We start from the raw sequence: 7,857 nt of genomic DNA on the forward strand, positions 1-7,857 counted from the left end.
AGCTCTACAGACCTTTTCCAAAAATAACTGTCTAACACTTTCTTTTTGGTGTCTTTTCCATTTGGTCTACGAGCCCACCAAGATTCAGACAATTCTTCAGAGGAAAACATTTTCAACAAGTTTTTATGTTGACCATTGAGACATTGCAACGTGAGGAAGTGAGTTGCAAATCTCGTAATTGCAGGCCTAACAAGCTTTTTGCCCCCAATGTTTTTCCTCATTAGGCTCAATACCCATGAGTGGTTGTAAATATATTTTGTAATGCACTTGGCATGCTCTACAATGTTTTTTACCCACTCCACTTTGCCTATATCCTCAAGCATGAGGTCTATGCAATGTGCAGCACATGGAGTCCAAAATATGGTCTTATATTTGGTCTCAAGCATCTTTCCAGCAAGAACATAGTTTGAGGCATTATCGGTGATGACCTGCACAACATGCTGCTCCCCAACTTCCTGAATAATGTTATCCAAAAGCTCAAATAGAAGGGCTGCATCCTTCACCTTATCAGATGCATCAACTGATTTCAAAAACATGGTTCCTTGAGGGAAAGAAACAAGGAAATTAATGATAGTGCGGTTCTTTCCATTGGTCCATCCATCTGACATGATGGAACAACCTGTTTTGAGCCATGAATCTTTAAACTCAACCAAATACTCATCAATGGAAGATATCTCTTTTTGCAAAAGAGCTCCCCTCAAGTCATGTAGACTAGGGCCTTTGAAGCCTTTTCCTGCAGCTATAACAGAGTCCCACATAGCTTGGTAATAAGGTGAGCGAACAACATTAAATGGGATATCTGAATCATACCACCATCTAGCAATGTATTGATGAGAAGTTTCTTTGCATTGTCTTTTCCAATGTTGATCCAAAGTGGGTTGAGAACTTGGCTGGGAGGAAGTGGGATTATAAGAGGCAATGTTGGCAGAAGATGAGAAAAACTTTGGATGTTTGTTCCTATTGATGGTTGGCCAAAAGAAGGATGAACATAGTGAAAGGGGCCATTGGTGGAAGGGATAGAAGAGGAGTCTTGAATCTCATAATCATCATACCCACTCTCTTTCATGGCTTCTAATAATTCCCTCTTCCTTGCAATGTCATCTTGGATGGCCTTCTCCCTAGCCTTATCCTCATAAAACTTTTCAAGCTTGGAAATGTATTCTGCCCTAATAGGATTTAATAGTGCATTTGGTGCATCACATGGCTTTACTTGGCCTCTTATTCCAGCCAAGTGTTGTTTCAATCTAAGAATACCCCCACCTCCAATAGATTTATGGCATAATTTGCATATCATTTTTCCATCATTTACATCACAATGAGCCCATGCACTGTCCTTTCCTTTTGGAGCCTTGTTTGCTTGAAATAATAACAATTTGCAAAGAAATTTGCCATTAAAAAAAAAATTGCAGCTAAGAAACATGGAAAATTAAAGCTAAATGTAGGAAAACAAATGCACATGCAAGCTACAAAATTTGATAGCATAGAGCTAGAGAGTTGATAGCATAGATGATAGAAGTGAGAAGTTTATAAATTTATAACACATAAAAAAATTTAATTCATGGACAACAGTCAAATGAGGAATTTTCAAGTGAAAAACCTTACCTGGAAATGCAAACTAGGTTCCTTAGCCTCCTCTTGAAGATGGCAACTCCACTAACAGCTACAAACTATCTCCAAAATAGCTTCAACTCCAACTCCAAGATGACTACTCCAGCAAAAACTCAACACTCTCCAAGCTCACAAACAAACTCACAAACACTCATAAACACTCCAAATCAGATGTGTGAGACAAATGAGAGGGAGAGGGGCCTCTTAAAGGCTTGGAGAGGGTGTTTTTGGAGGGAAAGCACCCTTAGTTTCCCTCCAAAACCCCTAAAACACATTCAAAAAGTCGTTGACTGGGCTCACGGTGGGCTTGCCTCCTAACTGGCCGGTTTAGGACAGAACCGGCCGGTTTGTTCCGTCCTAAACCAGCGAGTTAGGACCGGTTAGCTGCATTTTTAGGCGAAAGAGGGTGTCTGACCGAGTTTTTTGACCGGTTCCAACCGGTGGGCCTGCTAATCGGCCAGTTAGATTGGTAACCGGTTAGCTGGGCCGGTTTTGAATACTATGGTTCCACCAAGACTATTCTTATCTTGGATTCCCAGTCCTCAAAGAATATCGGTCCTCTATGACTACTCTTGTCTTGGATGCCCTAACTCATCTTCAAAGAGCATCAGATGCCAAATGTTTACCCAATCCTCCATTCTGTCTTCCCAATTGAAGGCAAGAATGATGTGTTTATCTCTCCCTCTTAATTAGGGAGAACATATCTATTCCAATAAAGTAATGTACCTAAGCTCCCTCTTGGCTTAGGGATTTTGCTTCCAAGTTTCTTCCAAGTAAGAAACTTGTTTCCAGGCTCCCTCTTAATTAGGGACCTACAACAACTCCTCAGGTGGAGATGATGGGACTACTAGCTGCTTGAAGAACTACTCATGATGTTATGGATTTTTTGTTGTTGTTGGTTATTCAAGAGTCTTCATGTTTGGGACTTCTTCATAGGGCACAAACCATCTGTCACTTTCATCCATGAATCCGTCATGTCATCATCAAAAAGTGATCCATCATTTCATATATGGCCTTCCTTCATGCCATGTTGCCTTCTTCATGCCATGTTTCCTTGAGGATCTTTCATCCTACTACATGGGCATCAGTGGTGGAAGATATCCATAGATCTTCCCTCGGTAGTCCTGCATAATTCCATCCAGGTATTAGTTCAAAAATAAGAAATGAACACTTAAATAAAAATTACCTTTGTGATGGTCTTTCATCATGACATCTTCTAGTTTGCATCAACATCTTGCATACATGTTGACACATCTCCCAAAGATATATACTATCAAGGGTTTCTTAATTTTTCAGACTTCATCAGAGTCTACATATTTTTCATGGAGATATCCTAGTCAAATCTCTTGGTCTTAAGATGTTGATTGCCTTTTCCATGGTTGGATATCCCACGATCGCTTCCTTTCTTTCTTCTCACATTTCATTCCCAGGAATTCCCAATCAGAATTTCTTCAGTTGTTGTCAACCACTTCATATTACATATGAGGATATATTATGTTGATTTCATCTAGTGAAAGTGTGACCCATGCATTCCTATATCCCTTCGAAGGAGGAGATGCTTTCTTTTGATTATGCTCTCAAGATAGAGTATTGATCCATGTTATCTACGACCATATGACATGACTTCTACAATATAGAATGTAAGCATACATACCTCATTTTCCTTTATGTCATCTCGACTTCCTTCAACAGTTTACTTGATTGAAAAGAGCTTCAATCCCTTGATCTGCTTCACCTTTTATGTCATCATACCATCATCCCATGAATTCCATAAGTTTGGAATTCTTGATGAAACACTTGTGTCCCCTCTTGATTGGTGAACCTTTTGATGAAGATTCCATTTAAGAATCTTGAGGATCTAGAGTATCCCTAGCCAACAGATGTTTCATTTTGACAAATGTATGATGAGCCTTGTACTAGATGACCTTTTTCTTTCTTTTCCTAAAGTTCCACCTATGTTACAAATGAGGTTTCGAAGAGCTATATCCTTCCAAGTTGACTGTCATGCTTCAACCATCTTACATGCTTCTCTATGATGATGTCGCAAGCTAATGCTTCTATGATGCTATGATGCATCCCATCATTTTTCTTAGTGAATCATGATATCCATATCTTACAACAGAAGACTTAGGAACTTGAAAAGAACTTAGGTTTGGAAGACTATCGCAGTCATAGTAGAGATCTCTTACTTCCTCTTTCTTAGACTTCTTCTTTTCAGCTTCCTCCACTTCTTCGGTGATATGGGCTTCTTCTCTTCCTCTTTTGTTATTGTCCTTCTTGAGCTTAGGACAATCTCTCCTATAGTGTCCATATTCTTGACACCCATAGCATTGAATCTTGGCCATGTCCCTTTTCTTTTTCCGAGAACCAGACTTTCCAAATTTTCCTTTTTTTCTTATCATTGTAGCATAAGCTTGATTCTGCTCACCTGATCCTATATCAGATTTGGCCGTTATCCTATATTCTTCAATCTTGCACGGAGACCATAGATCCTAGAATGACGCAGCTTCTTTCTTCCCATAAATACTTGAAGTAAAGTTACCCCACTCCTCCGGTTGTGCATTTAATAAAATTGTAGTCATTTCTCTATCAGACATGACTTCTCCCAGATCTTGAAGTTGATCCTTGATTTCAAATATCCTCATAAAGTATGAGGATATTCCATCTTCCCTTGACATATTTAGCTTGTAGAGCTCTTGCCTTAATGAGATGACCTGTCCAACAATGCTTACGGAATACAACTCTATCAGTTTGTCATAGATTTCTATTGAAGTTTCGAGTTTTGATACATATGGGATGAGGGGATCTTTGATGGATTCTATGAGAATACTTTGATCCCTAACTTCTCCTTTCATATACTTTGCAAGTGCTTGAGCATCTTCCTTTGCTGGTTTGATGATTGATCCTTTGACATGTTCCATAACCTCATTTTCAATGAGGTTCAAATTTTTCCTTTTCTTCCATGCAAGATAGTTTGAAGGCCTAACCAATTTGTTGCTTTCCTTGCAAAAAGACATTTTGACAGGTTCAAATGTGGACATAAATAGACTTATACTTACTTGATAGGATACTCCTTCTCCATGTTGCTTCCTTGATGTTGATGATGATATAGAGAGGAGCAAACTTTTCCTTGGTGAAGATAGTTTTCTTCAAGAATGATCCTTCATCCCACAGAGAGGGAGATCCCTTTGGATCCTTTGATGACAGAGTCTTTGTTGATGAAGATCAGTGATGACTTCTATGGTAAGGATCTTGTTTCAACAAGAGAGAGATCACCTTAGAATCTTGATGACAACGTTCTTGGTCTTGCTTGATGTATAAGTCCTTTAACTTGATTAGGGTCTTTGAGGTCTCTTGAGATGACTTGAGGATTCCAAAACTTCTTGTTGGTGTAGACTTTCTTTGATCTAGGGTTTTGATACTTCCTTTGTAGATCTTGACTTCAAGATGATTTTCTAGATTCGCTTTGATGCCTTCCTCGAGATTTGATCCTTGAGTGTCCCTTGATAAGATGACCTTCCTTGACTTAGTCACCTGAGCTCTGATACCATGTTGAGAAATCTATGGCATATCTATAAGATGATTTCTCTTCTTTAGATAACTGCTTGTGAATGATTTTTACTTCAATATATTATAATCTTCTCTTAGTTAGATTATTATAGTGTTCTTCATCAAACAACTATCAAAGCATAAGTAATAAAGAGACAAGCGACATAGAATGTAGACTATCAGCCAAGGCCAAAACCTCTTCCACTTGAGAGGAAAATCCGAACAAAGTCTTCTTCTTATAGAGACTTCAATTGACGAATTGCAAGACCAAGACCCTTGACCTAGTTTCCACTCGAAGACCAAGACTAAAGTTTCCTTTCACTACTTCTCTTTCATGCCTAAGTCAACTCTTGGTCCAACTGCTTATCTTCCTTTGTACCTCAGCTATACTTCAAATCTCGGCCTTCTTTTTCTCTGCTTCAGACCTGCAACTTCTTGACTTCCTTCAGAAACCCTAAACATGCAAATGATCAATTTTGGAACCTTGATTCCCTTGGCTATAGGTGGAGGTAGCTTCCTTGACAACTTGACTTGATAATGAACCTCTTATCTTTCTTAATCAGTCCTTCAAAGGAGACTGTGATACCTCGACTTTTATTGCAGTGGACAAACACCCTTTTCTTCGCATGCGTGGAGAAGATCAACCCAAAAAGAGATCAGAAAAAACCTCAGTTTATACTCTCCCTTCCTTCGCTTGGTTATAGGCCTCCTTGATGAACTTCGCACCTCCTATTGTAGACTTCTTGATGACCGAAATTCTTGCTCTGAGATGAGGCCGAGCCGCCCTATTTATAGTTGTCGGAGCCTCCATAATAAGCTGACTTTAGCAATGGGTGAGTCGACATGTCTGTTGGAGAAAATTCATTATTTCATTTAAGGTCGACTTGAAGTAGTGCTTGATCTTGGTCTTGGAGGGCTATTTGACATTTTCATGGACTCTTATACCAATATAACATGCCTAAGAAGGGTCCTTCATACATGACATTGACTCTCTTTGACTTTATAACCAATCTTAAAGGCTCATAATGGGAGCCATTACTAAAACTAAGATTCCTTGCTCATGAAACCCATGAGACAAGCATTACAAAAATAATTTTATTTTTCTTCTTTACATTATTTACATAAAATCACAATTACACATCATTATGAAGACCGAACCTAGTTACATTTTTCAACCCCTGAAAACCATTGTGATATACATAAATGACATTTTAGAAGGAAACCCATGTCTATAGTAATTCTCATAGAGATTACAGGATGCGAAATCCCATAGTTTTGTGGTCTTGACTAATGCCAATTCCATAACCTCTTACATGACATAATCCAACAGAGATGCTACAATTCTGCTCACTTTGAAATCTTAGAACTGTTGAGTTTGCCAAATTCTAAATGCAATATGAAATTTCACTTTCGCTATATAAAGTTTGATGAAATTGGGGTTGTTACCACACAATCTAGCAGAGGTCCTAGGAGGGGTACCTAAAGGACAACTACTAGACTAAGTGGCAACAATGTGACAAGGACCCATTGTCACCTCAGTCAATGTCTGTTAAAATTGGAAACTAGGGCCAAATTCCACTCTAGATAGGTCCTTTGAAGAAGATAATTATGGCATTGAATTCCTCTCTTCAAGAGGACCAAAATCGACCTAAAGATCGTCAAATTTGGATAGGGAGAAGTGGGTTTTTGAATTTATGTTCTCTCACAAGTATATTATCAAGGTTGTCCTCTCCCTTATGTCGGCTCATCAAGCCCAATGGTCACGTCCCTTGACCTCCATCAAATTGTATATATAGAGTTGCCTTCTCCCTAATTTTGGACACATAACAAAGGCTCGGATCCATGTCTGAGGCAGCTAAGGTCTTCAAGAAGGTCGAAGGATGGTCAGTTTCTGGGTTATCTTCTACACTAGTGCCGAGACTCTCTCAGATGGACAACTGCAAGTTTGGACAATTTTTTATGGGCAATCTTATCCTTGTAGGTCCATGTTCAGTAGTAGAATGGTAGGCTGAGTTAGTAGAATTGTTTTTGGGCTTGTTTGTGGTTAGGATAAAGGAGAAACACTCTCCTTATGAGGCCGCATCACTGACCTATTATCTTAGGAAGGGCTGCACTCTATATAGCCTAAATAAAGGAGGCTAAGATGCCTTATATGAGCAGAGACCAACCCTAAGGGAAGCTCCTTGCATATCAAGCTTAGCCGCAGTTATGAGGAGGTGTTTTAGTGCAATCATAATGGATAACAGTGATCCGTAAGCAGCCTTAACTAGACCTACCCTCTTCAGCTATTTGTCTCCAGTTCATGCTAGGATTACAGTTTTGAGTGAATCATTTATTTGTTTAAGGATTGTGATGATCAGATCTTCAGATTGACAAGTGAGTATTGACTTTGAATCATTTTACTTTACCGCTTTCTTTCTGCTAAACATTTGATGATTAATAATAAGAAGAATTGATCAAGGGTTTTCCCCATCTTGGGGTTTTTCCCTAGCTTGAGCCATATTCTCGTGTCCTTCTGTTTTGGCTTGTCTTTGGCATCTATCATTTGTGTTCTTTCGTTAGTTATTGTCATCCAATGCTTAATGTGATTGCTAATGGATTAATGGGCAAATGGTTGAATGAAGTAACTAACCTACACAAAGAACTTGTTAACTCAAATTAACATGGTATAAGATTGTAATCACTAAGAAGCATCTGAAG

This window comes from Pinus tabuliformis, chromosome 5_1, assembly GCF_031772625.1.
Source record: "Pinus tabuliformis cultivar Carrire ecotype Pingquan chromosome 5_1, CPIR1, whole genome shotgun sequence".
Lineage (NCBI taxonomy): Eukaryota > Viridiplantae > Streptophyta > Pinopsida > Pinales > Pinaceae > Pinus > Pinus tabuliformis.